The sequence below is a fragment of the Odocoileus virginianus genome, chromosome 19 (assembly GCF_023699985.2).
Source record: "Odocoileus virginianus isolate 20LAN1187 ecotype Illinois chromosome 19, Ovbor_1.2, whole genome shotgun sequence".
Classification (NCBI taxonomy): domain Eukaryota; kingdom Metazoa; phylum Chordata; class Mammalia; order Artiodactyla; family Cervidae; genus Odocoileus; species Odocoileus virginianus.
The window spans coordinates 15,150,558-15,172,978 of record NC_069692.1 but is presented as its reverse complement, the minus strand read 5'-3'; the positions used below and the strand labels follow the sequence as shown (position 1 = coordinate 15,172,978).

The 22,421-nt window shown below is 36.5% G+C and overlaps 1 long non-coding RNA gene across 2 annotated transcripts in view; it reads left to right on the top strand.

The window, feature by feature from the left end:
• Positions 1-22,421, top strand: part of LOC110133486 (uncharacterized) — a 70,872-nt gene that overhangs the window by 22,814 nt on the left and 25,637 nt on the right. For both annotated transcript variants that reach the window (XR_011492947.1, XR_011492946.1), the window contains exons 3-4: positions 20,091-20,149; positions 21,034-21,189. This is a non-coding gene — a long non-coding RNA (uncharacterized lncRNA). The remainder of the gene's footprint in view (positions 1-20,090; positions 20,150-21,033; positions 21,190-22,421) is intronic.

Sequence of the window (22,421 nt, the reverse complement as noted above, 5' to 3'; positions counted from 1 at the left end):
GCTAAATTTGAAATAAGATTTTGCTGTCATTATTGATTTGATCTGAGTCTACCTCTTAAGATGGTTGTTAGTTCTGTTTCCAAGAATGACAGTTGATGTTTTTCATACTCACATGCTCAACTCTAGTTAAAGATATGTGCTGACCAACTTTGCCATCTTTGACCTTTCCTTTTCATCTAGTGTCCCAATATAAGAAAAATTCAATAAGTGTATACTGAAGTTGAACATATTTCAGCACCAAACAGTTTTAGAATGGCATGACATCATTTTAAGCAATGGAACCAGAACACTCTAAATGGTCAGTTTTATCTTTCTTCAGTTCAGTTAAGCTTTACAACCATTTTTTTTTTCAAAGTATAGTTGATATACAGTATTATATGTTACAGGTGTACAATATAGTGATTAACAACTTTTAAAGCTTATGCTCTTTTATAGTTATTATAAAATATTGGCAGTGTGCCCAATATTGTACAATATATCCTTGTAACTTATTTTATATAACAGTTTGTACCTCTTAATCCCTTACCTCTATATTGCCTCTCCCCCCTTCCCCTCTCCCCACTGGTAACCACTAGTTTGTTCTCTATGAGTCTGATTCTTTTTCTGCTTTATTCTCTAGTTTGCTGTATTTTTTAGATTCCACATATAAGTGATATCACACAGTATTTGTCTTTCTGTCCGACTTATTTCACTTAGCATAAATCCCCCCAAGTCCATCCAAGTTGCTGCAGCATGACTGAGTAGTATTTCAGTGTGTTTTATATACCACATCTTTATCTCTTCATCTGTTGATAGATGCTTAGGTTGCTTCCAAATCCTGACAATTGTAAATAATGCTGCTGTGAACTTTGAGGTTCCTGTATCTTTTCAAATTAGTGTTTGGGTTTCTTTGGATATATACAAAGGAGTGGAATTGCTGAGTCATGTGGTAATTCTAGTTTTAGTTTTTTGAGAAACTTCCACACTGTTTTCCACAGTGGATGTATCAATTTACATTCCCACCAAGAGTGGAACAAGGGAACAAGGGCTGCCTTTTCTCTACATCCTCACCAGCATTTATTTGTGTTCTTTTTGTTGATCATCATTTTGACGGGTATGAGGAGATAATACTTCAATATGTATACATTCAACATTGAGCATTATAGATAGAAGTGCAAAGAGCAGATTTTCGGACATTCATGGGTAGAGAGATATGCTTTTCAGCATAAAGAGAGTAGCCTTCTCAAGATAAGCAATTTAAATGAGTTTATCCCAAATAACCTGTAATCTCCTACATTATTATTGAGGTTCTTTGAAAGAGCAGGTCCCATAGTGAGCCATAGAAATTTTTTTTAATACTGCTATAAACAAAGTTGGTTTGGCTACTGTGTAAATACAGATGAACCAAGAAAACTAATGAAAATTACTTTAGTTGGCTTTAATTCTTCTATAGCTTCTATGAGCACACTGCTTGTAAAATGAATCCTGTATCACTAGCCTTCTGTTTTATGCTGGCAAATATATATCTTCTTGTACTTAAATAAATTAAAATTGTCTTACTACTAGGAAAAGCTTGTTGTTGTTCAGTTGCTAAGTCTAGTTTACAAAACAAATGAAATATAATTAAATAACTTTTCATCAGGATTAATTATAAAATATTACTGTTGATCTCACAAAGAGGCAGAACTCACAATGTTGAAATATAATTACAAGCACTAAATAGTAACATTAACCTCTAAAATAGGTTTTATAAAAATCAAAAAAAATAGAGGTTCATGTAAAAAAAATCTCCGTAGTAAAATCAGGTTAATGAATTTTAAATTATTTTAGGAAACCGAATAAGCCCAGAACACTCTAATATGCTCCATCATTGTTATACTTTAAATGTTTTTCGTGTGTATAAGTTTTTAACAGTATTAATTTCCTTTAAAATAGTTAAAGTATGTTATAGATTTTTTAAATATTTTTAAAATTTAAAAATATTTTGAGGAAAATATCAATGTCAATTAGAGTAAAATGTAACCTTTAAATCTTTCTGAAAACCCTGTAGTTCCAGGGTTATGACTATCTTGATAATCAATGTATCTATCTATAATTTGATAGATAATATGACTATCAAGTTTTTGGCTTTTTATTTCCTGTAGATAGATAGCTTGTAGTGTGCATCTTTCTTAACAGAATCTACCTATAGTAACTACAAATTATGTAAAAACAATGACCTAATAACATATACCCAAATGTTTTCTTCATGAAACTCTTATAAAAAAATCAGTGTTCAGAAAAGGAGATCAGAGGTAAATTTCTTTACAATCTTCATTTTTAGATTATATTTAAAATCTCTTGTTACCAACTCAATTGAAAATATTTATATAGTTGACTAGCTGGAATTACATGTTTTCTGAGTTTCTTTCACCCCAATATTGTGAATAAGATAGATTTAAACTGCTTTAATTGTTATAATTAACTTTCCTTTACATCTGTATCTGTTAATAAACTTCTCTAGTTTACCTATGAAAAGACTCTCAAACTAAAATTGCTTCTATGACATCATTTCCAGTTCTGAAAAAGCAACTTAGCAAAATATAAAGCAAATGTATTTATAGAAAATTCCTTTAAAAAAGAAATAATATATCTTTCTGTTTTTCAATTAATGGTAATATATAACACTTCTAATTTATTCCTTCTCCTTATAAATGGTTGATGCTCATTCACAGATGAGTTATAGAGAAGGAAATGTCAACATTGTTCTTCAAAGACTAAAATCTTAATTCTTTGAGTAATAACATGGTGGTACCAGAGATGTTGAAAACATAATACCAATAAATTCCAGCTCCCAGATTGTTATAACAATAAATCAGAAACTATTTTAAGGGTACTATTAAAGAAACTATTTTAAGCTTGGGTACCTCACAAATTATTCAAATACTGTAGTCAGACCTGATAATGTATGTCATAAACATTAAATGCAAAAATTTCTTGGACCAATTAACTATTATAATTTATTTTGTAAGCTCCAGAGTAGTGAATGATTAAACATAAGAGGAGTTCAAACACTGGTCACAAAATTAAAAAAAGAATCCAAAATATCTCCTTGAAGTTTCCTAATAACTAAGGGAAGAAATGAATGTCCCATTAATGACTAATTGTTGTTGTGCATTTGCCAAGTCATGCCTGATTCTCTGCAACCCCATGAACTACAGTATGCCAGGATACCCTGTTCTTCATTATCTCCCTGAGTTTGCTCAAACTCATATCCATTGAGTCAGTGATGCCATCAATCATCTTACTCTCTATCGGCCCCTTCTCCTCTTACCCTCAATCTTTCCCAGCACCAAGGTCTTTTCCAGTAAATTAACTCTTCACATCAGGTGGCCAAAGTATTGGAGCTTCAGCTTCAGCATCAGTCCTTCCAGTGAATATTTAGGATTGATGTGCTTTAAGATTGACAGGTTTGATCTCCTTGCTATCCAAGGGACTCTCAAAAGTCTTCTAATTAAATCATTACATATGTATGCAATAAATACGAGAATCTGGAAAACACACATGGCTGTTTAGTAGTAACAGTTATGTCTAGGATATTTGAAAGTGTGTGATCCTGAATTGGCTTACAGAAGAATGCAATGGCTTTTGTTTTCATTCTCTTTTTAGGTAAAATCTAAAAATAGTCTGAGAGCAATCAAAAGTTGTGGTGAGAAACATGGATGTTGAAATGATGGAAACATGAGTTTGACAGACTATTCTGCCCCTCACTAGCTCTTTAACTGAGTGAGTTAATCAACCTTACTAGATTTGGTTCAGTTGAAGTAACATGAAATCATTGATCATCCATTTGTACTTGGCATTATACTGGGTGCTGGAAATTCAGCAATGAACAAGGCAGACAAGGTCTATGATATCATGGGGCTTAAATTACAGTTGTCAGTGGAGGGAAATAATAACAAGAGAAGCAACTAAGATAATTTTATATATTTATATGACAGGTAGTAAGAAATAAAAGTAAATGACATGTTAAAGAGAGCCTGGGACACATTTTAGATGAGATATTATGGGAAGCTTCTCTGAGAAGATATTTGAGGTGAAACCAGAGGAAAAACCTCCTATGTGACTATCAGGTAGCAGAGTGTTTCAAATAAAGGAAATATGTGTTTCACTAGAAATCTATGAGGATTTTTAAAAATGATTGAAGAAAGGGCTTAACATAATAGCTGATATATAGAAAATATTCTACAATCAATCTAATCAAAGGAAAAATATTTGCTTTCAATGATCTCTATAATATACATAATTTCTATATGGGATATATTTGAACATAAAAATTACAAAGTATATAATTTAATTCCATTATGCTAATCTCTTTGAGATGGATTATTAAGAAGTGTGCAGTATATAGTATTGATTGTATTCTTGAAATTCTGGCTATTAATCCTGGAAAATGATATATGATAAAAATCCATATGACTAGAAAGGCAAAGATTGAACAGGCAAAGAGAAAAATAAGTATCAAGGAAAGAAAGAGAAAAAAGAACAAAGTGGTTTTAGATCAAGAGAGAGTTAAGGAAGAGGATTTTAGGAATTGTGGTCAAAAGAGGATTCATGAGGCAGAAGCCAGTCCACGTTTATCTACTAATTCTATGTGAAAAGAAGGAAGTAAAAGTGTCTGTGTGTGTACTGTGCATAGCTTAATATGGCCAGATATTTTTAATATATTATCTGATTTGTCCCTTACTACAGTCTTATTTGAACTACTTGTACTCCATTCAACAACTGATCTTAAAGTAGCTCTATGTGCGTAGTCGCTCAGTCGTGTCTGACTCTTGGCGACCCCATGGACCAGACTCCTCTGTCCATGGAATTCTCCAGGCCAGAATACTGGAGTGGGTAGCCTTTTCCTTCTCCAGGGGATCTCTGGACCCAGGGATCAAACCCAGGTCTTCCACATTGCAGGCAGATTCTTTACCATCTGTGCCCCCAAGTAGCTTAGAGAACTCATTTTCCCAACATGTATAACTGAATTGACTAGCTGGCCTTTACAGGTGGCGCTGGTGGTAAAGAACCCACCAATGCAACCTAAGAGATGAGGATTCAATCCCTGGGTCGGGAAGATCCCGTGGAGGAGGGCATGACAACCCTGTCCAGTATTCTCTCCTGGAGAATCCCATGGACAGAGGAGCTTGGAAGGCTACAGTCCATGGGGTCGCAAAGAATCGGACTTGACTGAAATGACTTAAAGTGAAGTCATTCAATCGTGTCCAACTCTTTGCGACCCCATGGACTATAGCCTACCAGGATTCTCCGTCCATGGGATTTCCCAGGTAAGAGTACTGGAGTAGACTGCCATTTCCTTCTCCAGGGGATCTTCCCCATCAAGGGATCAAACCAGGGTCTCCCTCATTGTAGGCAGATGCTTTACCATCTGAGCCACCAGGAAGTCCTGAAGCGACTTAACACACGCACATAGCTGAATTGACTAGGTGATCTCAAAGCTTCCCATAGAGTTGTAAAACTCCATGATCCTGATAACAGGAAAAGAAAAGTATCTGCATATGAAGATGATGAATATAAAGGTTCTAAAAAATAGTGGATCAAATGACTTGTCAATCTTTTTAAAGACAGTCTTCAAGAATATTTATCTAGGACCTGCAGTTCTAAAACCATGAAACTCAACTTTCTTGGAGGACAGGTGAAGAATGAATAGGGAAGACCTGGAAAGTAGCCCTAAGAGATTTGAGAGGAGATCTGAATAGCCATCTCAAACTAATCAGGCTTTATCCAAACCAAACATCCAAGCCTTTTGAAGTTTGCCAGTTAATAATCAAAACCCCTCTAAGCACTTAGTATCTCAAACAGTTTTCAATGTCATCAAACCAACTATCATGTAATACAGTGAGTAAAGCCAAATCTGGATTTTCTCTAAGAGTTGCACAGACATACAAATATTTGCCTGAAGTCATGTCTGGATGTGAGTTAGAGTATAAAGAAAACTGAGCACCGAAGAATTGATGCTTTTGAACTGTGGTGTTGGAGAAGACTCTTGAGAGTCCCTTGGACTGTGAGGAGATCCAACCAGTCCATCCTAAAGGAGATCAGTCCTGGGTATTCATTGGAAGGACTGATGTTGAAGCTGAAACCAATACTTTGGCCACCTGATGTGAAGAGCTGACTCATTTGAAAAGACCCTGATGCTGGGAAAGACTGAGGGCAGGAGGAGAAGGGGACAACAGAGGATGAGATGATTGGATGGCATCACTGACGCAATGGACGTGAGTTTGAGTAGACTCCGGGAATTGGTGATGGACAGGGAGGCCTGGTGTGCTGTGTTTCGTGGGGTTGCAGAATCGGACACGACTGAGCGACTGCACTGAACTGAACTGAGTGCTAGCCAAGTAAGAATTTAAGATAATTTTAATTGCTCTTATATTATTTTACTCTAAAAATTATCCCAGTGATTTTTTAAAGGGTTAAAAAAAACCAATGTTTCATAAAACTGAATCATAAATGACAACTGTCTGGAAAATTAATAGTTAAACCTTTGCAAATATTGTTTAACACTATTGCAAACACTATAAAAAATTAAGGTTTACTAATGGTGACATAAGAGCTTCAACTGTTCAAGATTTTTATGTCTTATAGTGCTAAGTAGATAAATTTTAAGTCTCCATTAACTATACTGCTCTGATCTTAATTGCATTCTCTTAAAATTATAACAATATTTTGTCACAATAGAAGCTGTAGTATCAATCAGCACTTTGCAACTATGGTGTAAATCATCTTGTTGGCCATCTTCCTTAAAAAAAAATCTTCAAGATCTCAACAAATGATGAAAGTATTACAGGATAATCTTAACATCTTTTATTGATTTAATTTGACATGAAATAAATATATTACCACAATATGCTACTGTCATTTTTTCCACTTTTAATCAACTCATTTCTTTTCCTTGAAGCAAAATTAATGAAATGTCAGAATGGAAAAACATTCAGTTCTGCTGAAGGAAAAAAAAAAATTAGTCTTACCGAAAGACACATGTTCTCTTTTCCCCAATGCAAGTTCCATATGTACATTATGTTAAAAAGAGAGGAAGAAAAGAGAGAGAGTCTGTGCATTTGCCAGTCTAGAAAGGCAAAGGAAAAGCTTTGGGGGACTTCCATGATTCAGTGATGAAGACTCTGAGCTTCTACTGCAGGGGTCACAGTTTTGAACCCTGGTCACAGAGAAGATACTACGTGCCAACCAGTGTGGCCTAAAAAAAACTAATTAAATGAATAAAAACACTTCTAATGAAAAGCATCAGGAATTCTGAGAAGTTGGTGACCATGCCACTGCCTTTTTTTAATCAAGGTTTTATTGACAGAGCAGGGAAGGTGGCAGAACTCAGAAGGTACTTCTAAGCCTCCCTGTCACCTAGTATATTTCTCTATTTGATTTCTCTACAGTATTCATCTAATAGTTTCTTGTTTATTAAATTATTACCTATTTTTTGATGGGTTGATAATCTAGCTGCCTTCACCAGAATATAAAGTTCATGACAGCAGACACCTTAACTATGTTGTTCACCATTTGTCCTCAGCGATGAGAATATAATTGACCTTTAATTTGGTAATCAGTGAATGCATTACAGCAACAAATTTGACAGCCATTAAACTTCAAATATGTAAGAAAAGAAAGGAATAAACTAAAACTTGACCAAACCAGAAAATTTTTGAGCAAAAATAAAACGAGATAGAAGAAATATAAGCTTCCCAGGTGGTATTAATGGTAAAGAAGCCATCTCTCAATGCAGGAAACATGACCAAAGTTTGAACCCTGGGCCAGGAAGATCTGCCAGAGAAGGGCATGGCAACCTACTACAGTATTATTGCCTGGAGAACCCCACAGACAAAACAACCTGGCAGGCTATGGGCCATAGTGTTCCAAAGAGTCGGACATGGCTGAAACAACTTAGCACACACATCAACCATTTTGGTAAATATTATTAGAAGGTTGTTTCCTCCTAAAGAAAGGCAGATAATCAAACTATGTTTTATTTTTAAAATACATCCTTGTTGTTTTTGAAAACTACAACCAAAAAAACAGACTTTTGGACTCTGTGGGAGAAGGCGAGGGTGGGATATTTCGAGAGAACAGCATCGAAACATATATATTATCTATAGTGAAACAGATCACCAGCCCAGGTTGGATGCATGAGACAAGTGCTCGGGCCTGGTGCACTGGGAAGATCCAGAGGGATCAGGTAGAGAGGGAGGTGGGAGGGGGATTGGGATGGGGAATAAATGTAAATCCATGGGTGATTCATGTCAATGTATGACAAAAACCACTACAATATTGTAAAGTAATTAGCCTCCAACTAATAAAAATAAATGAAAAAAAAAAGAAAAAACTACAATAAAATCAGTGACAATGAGACATCAAAAATAAAAAATGGGTGAATGCAAACAGAATGAAAAGGTTAGATGTTTAGTATTTGATTCCCAGGTGGCACAGTGGTAAAGAATCCGCCGGCAAATGCAGGAGACACAAGAGATCCTGGTTTGATCCTTGGATCGGGAAGATCCCCTAGAGAAGGAAACAGCAACCCACTCCAGTATTTTTGCCTGCCTGGGATACTCCATGAGCAGAGGAGCCTTGTGGACTACAGTCCTTGGGGTTGCAAAGAGTTGGACACGACTGACTAACTGAGCACACACATACATGCACAGTCATAATTAAATAATTAGCATTAAATAAAGTAAAATTTATAGCTAATGACATTGAAATAGAAAAGGGAGATATTGTAACATATTGGCAAATGATGTAATTCATCAAGATGATAAAATAGAGATACATTTTTAAGCAACAAGCAACATGAAAATTTATTAAAATTAAGAACTCCTGAGATGAAAAGATTAACTTGATTAAAATATAAATATAGAAAATATATCTTTTTCATAATTTTACAGAGTAAGCAGTTAAAATATTGAGAAAATTAATTATTTAATTAATTAAATTAATTGATAGGATATATATATAACAGTACATTCAAAACAGAGAAGATACATTTCTGTGTTCATTGAAAATTATCAAGTGGTGCTGGGAAAACTGGTCAACCACTTGTAAAAGGATGAAACTAGAACACTTTCTAACACCATACACAAAAATAAACTCAAAATGGATTAAAGATCTAAATGTAAGACCAGAAACTATAAAACTCCTAGAGGAGAACATAGGCAAAACCCTCTACAAGCAACTCCTGCAGCTCAATTCCAGAAAAATAAATGACCCAATCAAAAAATGGGCCAAAGAACTAAACAGACATTTCTCCAAAGAAGACATACAGATGGCTAACAAACACATGAAAAGATGCTCAACATCACTCATTATCAGAGAAATGCAAATCAAAACCACAATTAGGTACCATTACACAGCAGTCAGGATGGCTGCTATCCAAAAGTCTACAAGCAATAAATGCTGGAGAGGGTGTGGAGAAAAGGGAACCCTCTTACACTGTTGGTGGGAATGCAAACTAGTACAGCCACTATGGAGAACAGTGTGGAGATTTCTTAAAAAACTGGAAATAGAACTGCCATATGACCCAGCAATCCCACTCCTGGGCATACACACCAAGGAAACCAGATCTGAAAGAGACACGTGCACCCCAATGTTCATCGCAGCACTGTTTTTCATAGCCAGGACATGGAAGCAACCTAGATGCCCATCAGAAGACGAATGGATAAGGAAGCTGTGGTACATATACACCATGGAATATTACTCAGCCATTGAAAAGAATTCATTTGAATCAGTTCTAATGAGATGGATGAAACTGGAGCCCATTTTACAGAGTGAAGTAAGCCAGAAAGATAAAGACCATTACAGTATACTAACACATATATATGGAATTTAGAAAGATGGTAATGATAACCCTATATGCAAAACAGAAAAAGAGACACAGATGTATAGAACAGACTTTTGGACTCTGTGGGAGAAGGCGAGGGTGGGATGTTTTGAGAGAACAGCATCGAAACATGTATATTATCTAGGGTGAAACAGATCACCAGCCCAGGTTGGATGCATGAGACAAGTGCTCGGGCCTGGTGCACTGGGAAGACTCATAGGGATCGGGTGGAGAGGGAGGTGGGAGGGGGGATCGGGATGGGGAACACATGTAAATCCATGGGTGATTCATGTCAATGTATGACAAAAACTACTACAATATTGTAAAGTAATTAGCCTCCAACTAATAAAAATAAATGAGAAAAAAAAAGAAACAAAAAAAAAAGAAAATTATATACCAATTTTACGTCACATTTTAAAAATTCTAAAAGCTTTTAAAAGATATATTACATAGGTCTCATTCCTTAAATATAATTCAATGAAAGTTTATAATAAAGGATAAACATTTCATAAATTAAAAAGCTTTCATGAATCCAAGAGAAAAACAAATTATAAATTATTTTAAAGGTAATTAGAAACATTACACTAATTCATATGGCACAACTAAAATAGGGCTCAGATGATAGCTGAAAAGCATCTGTTATCAAACAAAAATAATTTAATGTAAAATAAATATTCACTTTGACCTCCAGTTTGCCTAGTTCGTAAAAAATCCACCTGCCAATGCAGGAGACCCAAGAGATGCGGGTTCAATCCCTGTGTCAGGAAGAGCCCCTGGAGGAGGGCATGGCTACCCACTCCAGTATTCTCACCTGGGAAATCTCACGGACACATGAGCCTGGCAGGCTACAATCCATGGGGTTGCAAAGAGTCAGGTGTGACTAAGCACGCATGCAGACATTAAGGAGAAGCAAAATAACAATAAACCAAAACAAGTAAAATAATGGCACCAATAAAAAGGTAATTGAAATTATTGAAAAAGTAAAGAAAGAAGTAGAAGGGTGAACAGAGTAAACTGACTTAAGAAAAATGAGAAAATCTGGCCAAACTGAAAGTCATAGATGATATTAGAAATATACAGGTTTATTATAAAATCTTTTTGCCAATTCAAATCATTTTCATGCCTGTATTTTTACCAGCTTAAAAGAACAAATACTTAATATTTATTAAATTACTATGAATTGTAAGTTAAATATCCAGAGTGACAATATACAGCCTTGATTTACTCCTTTCCCAATTTTGAACCACTATGTTCTGTGTCTACCTGTTGCTTCTTGACCTGCATACAAGTTTCTCAGGAGGCAGGTAAGGTAGTCTAGTATTCCCATCTCTTTAAGAATTTCCCACAGTTTGTTGTGATCCAACTGTCAAAGGGTTTAGCAGAGTCAATGAAGCAGAAGTAGATGTTTCAGAGTATTACAAGGCAGTATATTGTACCCTGCTTATTTAACTTAAATGCAGAGTACATCATGTGAAGTTCTGGACTGGATGAAGCACAGGCTGGAATCAAGATTGCCAGGAGAAATATCAGTAACAGATGACACCACCCTTATGGCCAAAAGTGAAGAAGAACTAAAGTGCCTCTTCATGAATGTGAAAGAGGAGAGTGAAAAAGTTGGCTTAAAACTCAACATTCAAAAAACTAAGGTCATGACATCCGGTCCCATCACTTCTTGACAAATAGATGGTGAAACAATGGAAACAGTGAGATACTTTATTTTGGGGGGCTCCAAAATCACTGCAGATGGTGACTGCAGCCATGAAATTAAAAGACGCTTGCTCCTTGGAAGAAAAGTTATGACCTACCTAAACAGCATATTAAAAAGCAGAGACATTACTTTGCCAACAAAGGTTCATCTAGTCAAAGCTATGGTTTTTCCAGTAGTCATGTATGGATTTGAGAGTTGGACTATAAAGAAAGCTGAGCACCAAAGAATTGATGCTTTTGAACTGTGATGTTGGAGAAGACTCTTGAGAGTCCTTTGGACTGCAAGGAGATCCAACCAGTCCATCCTAAAGGAAATCAGTCCTGAATATTCATTGGAAGGACTGATGTTGAAGCTGAAACGCCAGTATTTTGGCCACCTGATGCAAAGAACTGACTCATTTGAAAAGACCCTGATGCTGGGAAAGATTGAGAGTGGGAGAAGAAAGAGAATGACAGAGGATGAGATGGTTGGATGGCATCACCAACTCGATGGAGAGTGAAAAGGGTGGCTTAAAAATTCAACATTCAAAAAACTAAGATTGTGGGATCTGGTTCCATGAGATTGTGGCAAATAGATGGGGACAACGTGGAAACAGATTTTAACCATGTAAAGTGTTCTGACAGACAGAATAATGTGATAAAAGTGGGTGGATAGATCTCTTATTATTTTGTATATATACTTTTCTCACAAATCTCTCAACTTTATTGCATTTTGTACTGGCTCATATCCCTTGGGGAAATAGTATGTAAAGAGTTAAACATGTGACATGTTCCAAGAAGTATTTGTATTCATCTTCTCAAAAAAAAAGATAATTTTCGAAATGTCCAACTATTTTTAAAATATCTGAAAAAACACTAACAAGATATACTAAATGTAATCAAAATTGAAGTAGCCATGACTGCTTAATTTCAAAGTATTTGTTAACTCTCGCTACTGAAAACTGGATCTTTCTCTAAACTGCAGTGTTATTACCTGCAAGTTAAAGTGGCAGTTTTAGAACACTAGTAGAATTACTTATAAGAATATTGTAACAGCAGCATAGGTTGTTGTCTTTATATTTAACTGAAAAAAATGTGCATAAAAATCCACCAGGCATTTTTTATTCATCATTCCCACTGGATTTCTGAGACTTTCCTCTTGAGTATCCTACTTATGGCTTAGAAACATTTTTTTTTTCCCCCTAATCTGCTTAACTTCTTCCGAGGTTTCATATTTTAAAGCTTTGTCTTTCTTTTTAATTATCAGTAGCACTCACTTTTTGGCCATGATTTACCTATCATTTTGTAAGTATTCACTTAGTTTTCATTCACTCTAAATAACCTCTTTATATACCAAGAAATTTGAACCAATTAGAATATCAGTTTCAAAATTTATGAAACTTGGAATTTTTTCTTGCTTAGTCTTTTCTTTCTAGCAACTGGCTCTTCTCTTAGGTTTCAGTAATCTATAAATCAGGAGGAAAATGTATACTTTCATTTCTCTCACTGAGTCCAATTTGGCTCCCAGAACCAGGACTCTTTCCCATAGAAGTCAAACCCAGACTTTTAATTTCCTTTACCTCATTCCTTGACCCGACTCAGAATAATACTGTAGTAGTTGTTTAAGTCCTACAAACTTATTAAACCTAATATTTGACCTGAATAAAATATAAAGAAGTTTTTTTTCCAAAGCAAAAGAGGACACAGTGACCATGTCTTACCATGGAAGTTTTTTTCTGATTCATTAGACCTTTACACCTTTTTCAATTCTTATGTCTAACCCTAAACTCTTTCAACACTGTCTACCTAGACTGCCTTACTCTCTCTCTCTCTTTTCTCTCTAGATAGATAGATATATTACAAATAGAAGAAAGCCAAGTAATCTTGATATTTTTTAAAGTAAGAGACGTTTGTTTTTTTCTTCATAAATTATAGATTGTTTAATGTTCTTATTATATGTCTCAAAGAAAGAAACAAGAGATAAATCTGTTTATAAACAATTCTTTGCTTCAGTTAACTCCAAATAAGAATCATAAAGTTAAAGGCAGGCAAATTGGTAAAGCATTATTCAAAATTATCTCTCATATTTGCAAGGTACACCCAAATATTCAAAGGCTTTCTCTTATTATATTCCAGATAACTAAAAATTGTTCTCTAATGCCATACTCAGACTTTCATAATTATATTTAATGTCAGCAATCATAAATTATGAGAAATTTAAATAGAACTTTCAAGCAAAAAGAGACCTTAAAAATCTAATCCAGCACTTTTAAATAAACAGAGGTGCAAAAGGCCAAAGACTTGTCAAAATCATGTATAGTTGGTGGAAGATATCTGATTCAAATGCAAGTCACTAAAATCCTAGCACAGTACATAAGAACCATGAAGATATGGAGGAAATTAACTCCAATGGAAACTCCAAGCTATTAAGTCACAGGTTTGCGCATTTTGCTAAGATAAAGATACTCAACAAAAGTGAACAGTATAATACTCTTAAAATCACAGATATTTCTAACTCCAAGTAAAGTGCGTTTTAAACAACCTTAAATCTTGTTTAATATTTAACAGACTCCTTTCAAAACTGACCAAACTTAAAATTAAATAGGTCAGCATTCTGCTTCTGCATGCTTCTCTGCTTTTGAAGTACGATTATAAAAAGCTTTCCCATGACCTGATATACAACAATTCAAATGTTGTCTAATATTAACTATAACTCCTTAATTATGTACTACCTATAATGCTCATGTGTTGCACACTATGTTTGAATTTTCAAGTTGACAATTCTCCATTGAAAGAAAAATATTTTTATTCTGGGGCATGTACTGAGGAAAAAGCATTTCAGAAAATTTATTTTTCCCCACAATAGTTCCACAATTTTGCCTGGCTACTATTTTGGCTTAAACTTGGAACCACAAGATTAAAGTCTAATGTTTATAGTTCTTTCATTTTAATTTTATTTCTCTGGACTGCCCATAATCCCTTCTAATCATTTCAGTTATGGCTATTTTACCATCAGTGATAATGCCTACTCCAACATTCAGGCTTTACGTTATTCCACTAGTTTGGCACTTTTGTGTCATATTCTCAAGCCTGAATTTTCTCAGTGGGTCTTCTTGGAGCTTTGAAATCATTAACTTAAAGCACTACTTTTTGCTGAAATGTTGATTCAGTCCAGACAATCCACTGTTATCCTGTTCTATGCATTATTATTTTTCTTTATACAGTCAAAATTTTTAAATATAAATTAATCAAGCCCCCATTTCCCCTCGCCTTTCAACTTTATGTCTAAGAGAAAGTACAAACATCACTCCATATTTGAGATTCAACTTAGGAAATAAAAGTAAAAAATTAAACTATGAGCAGAGAAACTGTGAAAGCATTTAAGTTTCATGTTTCAATAAAGATCTTGGGACATTTAAAATACTCATAGCAACTGCTGTTCAAGACTGGCTTATAAATTTGAAAAAAAAATGCATTTCACAAGCTACCAGAGCCTACTACTTCGTTTTGCAAAATCCATACATGAACTGCCATACTTGTAACTGCAGAGAAATTGTAGAATGATTTTGAGGAAAGAGACAGGAGGCTCTGAAAATGGATGAGTGCGGATTTTCCAGTTTGCTACCCTTTCACTCTTCTGGGATTCAAAGCCACAGCTCTTCTGACTAATATTAATGTGTCATTTTCAAGTTTCAGTATGACCCACTACCTCTGATATCTTTCCAGGTAATGGAATTCTGGAGACCTAATTCAATGAGCACTAGAAAGACACAGAATTAAAATAAAACACTGACTGCCTCAGGGACACACACTTGGCAGGAAGCTCAAAATCCAGGAGCTTTAAAGAAAGACTATTCTGGAGTATTACACAGGTGCAAAGGTTTTCAAAGCTCCTGACAGGAAGATCTGGTCAAATTACATGAAGTTACACACTGTCAAGATGACAGTATGATCATTTAAATGTCTGCAATTATTAATAGGATAATAATCAAATAAATGTTTCCAGTATTTTGTATAAATAAACCATCACCAAATGAAGAAATATATTCATATAGTGCCAAATGACCAATAATAACGATGCAGTAGTTTCTCTTCATTTGCCTCAGTTCAGTTCAATTCAGTCATTCAGTCGTGTCTGACTCTTTGTGACCCCATGGACTGCAGCACGCCAGGCTTCCCTGTCCATCATCAACTCCCAGAGTTTGCTCAAACTCGTGTCCATTGAGTCAGTGATACCATTCAACCATCTCATCCTCTGTTTTCCACTTCTCCTCTTGCCCTCAATCTTTCCCAGCATCGGGGTCTTTTCTAATGAGTCGACTCTTCGCATCAGGTAGCCAAAGTATTGGAGCTTCAGCTTCAGCATCAGTCTTTCCAATGAATAGTCAGTCTTGACTTCCTTTAGGATGGACTGGTTGGATCTCCTTGCAGTCCAAGAGGTTCTCAAGACACTTCTCCAGTTCAAAATTATCAATTCTTCGGTGCTCAGCTTTCTTTATAGTCCAACTCACACATCCAAACATGACTAAGGGAAAAACCATAGCTTTGACTAAACGGAACTTTGTTAGCAGAATATGTCTCTACTTTTTAATATGCCGTCTAGATTGGTCATAGCTTTTCTTCCACGGATTAACCATCTCAATTTCATTGCTGCAGTCACCAGCTGCAGTGATTTTGGAGCCCAAGAAAATAAAATCTGTCACTGTTTCCATTATTTCCCAATCTATTTGCCATGAAGTAAGTGGTGGGACCAGATGCCATGATCTTAGTTTATTGAATGTTGAGTTTTAAGCCATCTTCATTCTCCTCTTTCACCTGTATCAAGAGTCTTTAGTTCCTCTTTGTTTTTCTCATAATGGTGTCATCTGCATATCTGAGATTATTGATATTTCTCCCAGTAATCTTGATTCCAGCTTGTGCTTCATCCAGCCCAGCATTTCATGTGTTGTATTCTGCATATAAGTTAAAAAAGCAGGGTGACAATCTACAGCCTTGACGTACTCCTTTCCCAATTTGGAACCAGTCTGTTGTTTCATATCTGGTTCTAACTGTTGCTTTCAAGAGGCAGTTAAGGTGGTCTGGTATTTCCATCACTTGAAGAATTTTCCATAGTTTGCTGTGATCCACACAGTCAAAGGCTTTGGCATAGTCAATAAAGCAGAAGTAGATTTTTTTCTGGAAGGCTCTTGCTTTTTTGATGATCCAACAGATGTTGACAATTTGATCTCTGCTACCTCTGCCTTTTCTAAATCCAGCTTGAACATCTGGAAGTTCTCTGTTCATGTACTGTTGAAACCTGGCTTGGAGAATTTTGAGCATTACTTTGCTAGCATGTGAGATGTGTGAATTGTGCTGTAGTGAACATTCTTTGGCATTTCCTTTCTTTGGGATTGGAATAAAAACTGACCTTTTCCAGTCCTGTGGCCACTGCTGAGTTTTCCAGATTTCTTGGCATATTGAGTGCAGCATTTTAACACCATCATCTTTTGGGATTTTTAATAGCTCAGCTGGAATTTCATCACCTCCACTAGCTTTGTAGTGATGCTTTCTAAGGCCCACTTGACTTCGCATTCCAAGATGTCTGGCTCTAGGTGAGTGATCACACCATCTTGATTATCTGGGTCATTAATATCTTTTCTGTATAGTTCTTCTGTGTTTTCTTACCACCTCTTCTTAATATCTTTTGCTTCTGTTAGGTCTATAACATTTCTGTCCTTTGTTGTGCACATCTTTGCATGAAATATTCCATTGGTATCTCTAATTTTCTTGAAAAAATCTCTAGTCTTCCCCATTCTACTGTTTTCCTCTATTTCTTTGCATTGTTCACTGAAGAAGTCTTTCTTATCTCTCATTTCTGTTCTTTGGAACTCCACATTCAGATAGGTATATCTTTCTTTTTCTCCTTTGCCTTTCACTTCTCTTCTTTTCTCGGCTATTTGTAAGGCCTCCTCAGACAGCCATTTTGCCTTCTTGCATTTCTTTTTCTTGGGGATGATTTTGATCATCATCTCCTATACAATGTCACAAACCTCCATCCACAGTTCTTCTGACACTCTATCAGATCTAATCCCTTGAATCTATTTGTAACTTCCACTGTATAATCATAAGGGATTTGATTTAGGTCATACCTGAGTGGCCTGGTGATTTTCCCTACTTTCTTCAATTTAAGTCTGAATTTGGCAATAAGGAGCTCATGATGTGAGCCACAGCCAGCTGCCAGTCTTGTATTTTTGCTGACTGTATAGAGTTTCTCCATCTTCAACTGCAAAGAATAAAATCAATCTGATTTCCATATTGACCATCTGGTTGTGTCCATGTATAGAGTTGTCCCTTGTGTCATTGGAAGAGGGTGTTTGCTATGATCAGTGCATTCTCTTGGCAAAACTCTGTTAGCTTTTTGCCTGCTTCATTTTGTACTCCAAAGCCAAACTTGCCTGCTACTTGAATTCCTACTTTTGCATTCCAGTACCCTATGATGAAAAGGACATCTTTTTTTGGTGTTGGTTTTGGAAGGTTATAGGTCTTCATAGGACTGTTCAACTGCAGCTTCTGCATTAGTGGTTGGTGCATAGACTTGCATTACTGTGGTTCTGAATGGTTTGTCTAGGAAATGAACAGAGATCCTTCTGTCGTTTTTGAGATTGCACTCAAGTACTGCATTTCAGACTCTTTTGTTGCCTATGAGGGCTACTCCATTTCTTCTAAGGCATTCTTGCCCACAGTAGTGGGTATAATGGTCATCTGAATTAAATTCACCCATTCCAGCCCATTTTAGTTCACTGATTCCTAAAATGTTGATGTTCACTCTTGCCATCTTCTGTTTGACCACTTCCAATTTACCTTGATTCATGGACCTAACATTCCAGGTTCCTATGCAATATTATTCTCTATATCACTGGACTTTACTTTCACACCAGACACATCCACAACTTTTTATTTTTCCCCACTTGGGCTCATCCTCTTCATTCCTTCTGGAGCTATTTCTCCACTCTTCTCCAGTACCATATTGGGCACCAACCAACCTGGGGAGTTCATCTTTCAATGTCATATCGTTTTGCTTTTTCATACCATTTATGGGATTCTCAAGACAAGAATGCTGAAGTGGTTTGCCATTCCCTTCTCCAGTGGACCATGTTTTGTTAGACCTCTCCACTATGACCCATCCACCTTGGGTGGCCCTACACAGTGGGCCATAGTTTCATTGAGCTAGACAGGGTTGTGATCCATGTGATCAGTTTTGTTAGTTTTCTGTGATTGTGGTTTTCATTCTGTCTGCCTCTGATGGATAAGGATAAGAGGCTTGTGAAGCTTCCTGGTGGGAGAGATTGGCTGTGGGTAAAACTGGGTCTTGCTGTGCCCTGGTGGGCAGGGTCCTGCTCAGGAAATCTCTAATCCAATTTTCTGCTGATAGGTTGAGCTGTGTTCCCTCCCTGTAGTTTGGCACGAGGCCAAACTATAATAGGGGTAATGATGGTAATGGTGTCCTTCTTCAAAAAAGACTTATGCCAAAAAAAAAAAAAAAAAGGCTTATGCCAGCATGCTGCATCTCCCAGGACTGTTGTTTTCAGTGCCCCTGATCTCTCAGCAGGCCACTGTCAGCCCACCAGCCTTCACCAGAGACTCCTGGACACTCACAGGCAAGTCTGGCTCAGTCTCTTGTGGGGTCACTGCTCTTTCTCCTGGGTCCTGGTGCACACAAGGTTTCGTTGTGCCCTCTGAGAGTCTGTTTCCCTGGACGTTCTCAGTCCTTTTGCAGATCCCCAGGTTGGGAAATCTGTTATGAGCTCCAGAACTTTTGTAACAGTGCAAGAACTTCTTTTGTATAATTGTTCTTTAGTTTGTGGATTGTCTGCTCGGCGGCTGTATAGTGTGGCTAATGGTGTCCTCCTCCAAGAGAACCTATGCCACACGCCGCACCTCTCAGGTCTGCTGCAGCCAGGGCCCCTGTCCCCACTGCAGGTTCCTGCTGACCTGTGCCTCCACAGGAGACACTCAAACACTCAAAAGCAGGTCTGGCTCAATCTCTTGTAGGGTCACTTTTCCTTTCCCTGGGTCCTGGTGCACACAAGGTTTTGTTTGCACCCTCTGAGCATTTATGGTGGTCTTTACCATAATCAGATAAATTAAAGATTCTCATTATCAGCATTACAGGGAAAATATCTATTATAAATGAGGGCATGATTTGTAGATTTAGTCTACATATCAGGATCAAATTTTGGAGGTCACTTGAAAGCATTCAATTGCAGGAAAAGTATTGGCCATTTGGGGTTTTGTGATTATTCTTTTGTGGCTCCCCTTGTGGCTCAGACAGTAAAGAATATGCCTGCCACGTGGGAGACTCCGGTTCAATCCTTGGGTTGGGCAGATCCCTTGGAGAAAGAAATGGCAACTCCCTCCAGCATTCTTGGCCCATAGAATTCTATGGACAGAGGAGTCTGGCAGGCTACAGTCCTTGGGATCACAAACATTATTCTTTTATACACTTACTAGAAATTTTTCTACAAATATATGATATGTTTATATGTTTAATTATTATTACTTTTTCTTTCACTCACAGAACTTTGATTTTAAGTGAAGAAATTCCATACGCAACATGGTATCTCAACATAACTTCGTGTAAGTAACAACAGGATATTAACCCTTAGAAGTAGAGATTTGTTTTCATTTAGGAAAGCAATTTTCCTTTTAAGAAAAAGCCAAAAAAATGATCCTTAAACACAAAGAATTTCTTTTAAAAATTATTATGTATCAGCAGAATTATTTCTGCTACACATCTATCATTTGATGGCAGCATACTTTTTCAGCAGTTACCACCCCTTTCTGTTAGAACTCTTATTTTTGGATGAGTGATCAATTGCTTCATGTTGATTTTCCCCAGCAAGCTATAGGTTCACCCCAGCTGCAAAAATTTTCTAAACTCTGAGCAAAGTCTTCATAAGAGAAGTCAGGATATGATCTTTCAAACACAAACAGAATAACTCTGTAGGAGTCTGTGCAGGAATTTGAGAAAGAAGCTCTGTGAGAGAGTAAGTTTGTAGCATTTATGCTCTTTGCAAACCTGACCTTAAAAGGTGATTAAAATTCACATATAAAAGATTCTACTTAACTCTTGAATAGCACTTCTAATACACAAAGTTTGTTTAATTTACCAAAGTTTATCCTATACTAAATATACAGTACAAGGTATACTATAAAAGAAATTGTCAGAAGCCTGGAACAAATTGTTCAAGGGGCACCCTCTCTGAGTGCCAACCCTATATACCGTTTTTAGTCTGCTAACCCTAAGTCAATAATACTGAGGGTATCCCTGTAGTCAAATATTGATAACATACAGATTTCCCCCAATGGATTGGATTTATTCTGTGTCTTCTTTCCAAAAGGAATTGAAGTTGAATACTTAAGAATTTGAATAGTCAATTTAACATGTTTGCGTAATTATCATTCCCTCAGAGAAATCTGATGAAGATAAAACCAAATTTATTTCCTTTTGGCCTTGTCAGATTCTGCAAGTACTTAACCAGTTGCACCCTAAACTACCAGAAAATACAAACTGAAGTGGATCTTGAGTCCCACACATGACTCAAAGGGACTCTACACCAAGATGATATAAACATCAGAACTCCACTGCTCTCCATTTGTAACAATCATGCTACAAAGTAAGTAAAAAGTCCTCTCTCTTACAAATGTCTTTCATTTTCCTTCAGCCAAAGGGCCTCATTTATTCCATTAATCTATCACAGAAGCATTTCCTCTATTACAAAATGAAACTTCATTACACACTGGGTTTACATTCAGTGGCAGAGACTATCCTCTAATTTCCTTTCTCTTATCCTTCCTTTTAGGAACACTCTTTTCCTCAAGATATGATCACCCGACTTGTTTTCCAGCATCCCTTGCAGCTACATGTGACCATGTGATTTGTCTCTTGCAATTAAGGACTTCCTTCGTAGTCGGTAAAGAATTTGCTTGCAATGCAGGAGACCTGGGTTCAATTCCTGGGTCGGAAAGTTCCCCTGGAGAAGGAAATGGCAACCCACTCCAATATTCTAGCCTGAAGAATCCCATGGACAGAGGAGCCTGGCAAACTACAGTCCATGGGGTCGCAAGAGTCAGACATAACTTAGTGACTTAACCATCACAATAGTAATTAAGCAAGAGTAATGTGAGCCATTTTGGTCCTCTGTCTTTAAAAGAGAAAATCACTTGCTTTCTCATTCTCTTTCCACATCTCATAGTCTATAAAGCAAACAGTGTCCAGTTCCACCAAGCAGCTGAGGACAACTTTAGGGAATAGCAGAACAACAATATAAATGGAACCTGGATTCCTAAATGACAGCCTCCCTGGTTAGTTACATTAAACATCTACTTTGAGTCACTGTGTTTTAGGATTTCCTTGTCACAGCCTTTTGTTTGTATCTCCAAATACAGTTATTCAAATTAGAACTTCTTTCATCTCATCTCTACTACTTTCATCTGTGTTAAAACATTGTTGTTGGTGACAGTTTTGCCCAAGTATGTAGCAAAAGACTATTATGGGGTCAGTGTTGTTTCTCTGGACAAACAAGCTAATTTTATGGTATGTATCTGAGCTACTGGGTTTATACAATCTTGGGGCATCTAGGCTGTTACCCTTTAGTTCCATGATATTTTTTTAATCATTTTATCACACCATCAATTTATTTGAAATTTTTCTTCACTGTGTTCTTGTACTGAATCTCACTTCTAACTTTTGATTATCATCATAGAACATTTATTTGTGTGTCTGTTTATTACCCATTATCAACATGTGTCTGACCAAGGGCAATCAGGCAAAAGTATTGATTTCACTGATATTCAGCAAATTTCCTGATAGATCCTCCCAAGCTTTCTTATTGGACTAATGCTGGAT